Below are 2,414 nucleotides of genomic sequence, written 5' to 3'. Positions count from 1 at the left end.
TCCCTTCACTACCTGAATAATTTCTTTTATCTCGTCATACATTTCATCTATTTCTTCATCATCTGCAGAGCTAGTTGGCATATAAACTTGTACTACTGTAGTAGGCATGGGCTTTGTGTCTATCTTGGCCACAATAATGCGTTCACTATGCTGTTTGTAGTAGCTAACCCGCACTCCGATTTTTATTCATTATTAAACCTACTCCTGCATTACCCCTATTTGATTTTGTATTTATAACCCTGTAATCACCTGACCAAAAGTCTTGTTCCTCCTGCCACCGAACTTCACCAATTCCCACTATATCTAACTTTAACCTATCCATTTCCCTTTTTAAATTTTCTAACCTACCTGCCCGATTAAGGGATCTGACATTCCACGCTCCGATCCGTAGAATGCCAGTTTTCTTTCTCCTGATAACGACGTCCTCTTGAGTAGTCCCCGCCCGGAGATCCGAATGGGGGACTATTTTACCTCCGGAATATTTTACCCAAGAGGACGCCATCATCATTTAATCATACAGTAAAGCTGCATGTCCTCGGGAAAAATTACGGCTGTAGTTTCCCCTTGCTTTCAGCCGTTCGCAGTACCAGCACAGCAAGGCCGTTTTCGTGAATGTTACAAGGCCATATCAGTCAATCATCCAGACTGTTGCCCCTGCAACTACTGAAAAGGCTGCTGCCCCTCTTCAGGAACCAGATGTTTGTCTGGCCTCTCAACAGATACCCCTCCGTTGTGGTTGCACCTACGGTACGGCCATCTGTATCGCTGAGGCACGCAAGCCTCCCCACCAACGGCAAGGTCCATGGTTCATGGGGGAAGACAGTGTCATAGGATACTTTTAGGTTATACAGTGTCATAGGATAACCTAAAAGTTTTTATTTCTTATTTCTGATCTTTAATTCCTACTAAAAAGTTTTCTTTGGTTTTCTTAACCGTTTGTTCATTGTACAGATGGAATATCATCGAGAGTAGGCTACAAACCACTCCACTGCCTTATCAGTCACTGTTTCCCTTACGTACCCATCAACTCTTATAACAGTTGTCTGGTTTCTGCACAAGTTGTAAATAGACTTTGGCTTCATGTATTTTGCCCTGCCACCTTCAGAATCTCAGACAAATTATTCCAATCAACGTTGCCAAAAGCATTCTCTAAGTCTACAAACGCTATAAACATAGGTTTGCCTTCCCTTACCCTGTCTTCTGAGAGGAGCCATAGATCTAGTATTGCTTCCAGTGTTCTTATATTTTTCCGGAATCCAAATTTGTCCTCCCCGAGGTCGGCCTCTACCAGTTTTTCCTTTCTTCTATAACGAATTCGTGTTTGCATTTTGCAACTATAGCTTAATAAATTGATAATTCGGTAATATCCAAATCTGTTACCTCCTGCTTTCTTTCAAATTGGAATTATTATATTATTCTTGAAGTCTGAGGGTATTTCACGTGTCTCATACATTTTGCACAGCAGAGGGGGGTGTTTTGTCATGGCTGTTCTCACAAGGTTATTAGTTGTTCTGACAGAATATCGTCTACCCCCGAGGCCTTGTTTCCACTCAAGACTTTCAGTGGTCTCTCATATTCCTTTCTCCCAGCTCATCTTCATCTAAGTACTTTTCTGTCTCTGTAATACTGCCTTCAAATTCTACTGCCTTCAAATTCATCTCCCTTGTACGGACACTCTATATACTCCTTCCACATTTCAGCTTTCTCTTCTTCGCTTAGGACCGGTTTTGAGTCTGCGCTCTTGATGTTTATACAACTGCTTCTCTTTTCTCCAAAGGCCCCTTTAATATTCCTGTAGGAGATATCTGTCTTTCCTATATTGAAATACGCTGCTGAGACCTTACATTTACCGTTTAGCCATTTCTGCTTAACAATCTTGTACTTCTAATCAGTCTCATTTTTTAGACATTTTTATTGGGTTCGACCTACTACATTTACTGCATTTTTCTATTCTCTCCTTTCATCAATTAAGTTCTACACTGAAGCGCTAAAGAAACTTGTATAGGCATGCGTACTCAAACATACAGATATGTAAACAGCAGACTAACCTGTATAAAACAAAAAGAGTCTGGCGCAGTTGTTAGATCGGTTACTGCCATTACAGTGGCAGGTTACGAAGGTTTAAATGAGTTTGAACGTAGTATTACAGTCGATGCACGTGCGATGGAACGCAGCATCTCCGAGGTAGCGAAGAAGTGGAGATTTTCCCGTAAGGCCATTTCACGAGTGTACCGTGAATATCAGTAATACGGTACAAAATCAAATCTCCGACATCACGGCAGCCGGGAAAAGATCCTGCAAGAACGGGACCCACGACGACTGAAGAGAACCGTTCAACTCGACAGAGGTGCAACCCTTCCGCAAATTGCTGGAGATTTCAATGCTGGGCCATCAGCAAGTGTCAGTGTGCGAAC

The sequence above is a fragment of the Schistocerca nitens genome, chromosome 8 (assembly GCF_023898315.1).
Source record: "Schistocerca nitens isolate TAMUIC-IGC-003100 chromosome 8, iqSchNite1.1, whole genome shotgun sequence".
NCBI classification, from domain to species: Eukaryota; Metazoa; Arthropoda; class Insecta; order Orthoptera; family Acrididae; genus Schistocerca; species Schistocerca nitens.
Note: the sequence above shows the minus strand (reverse complement) of the source record.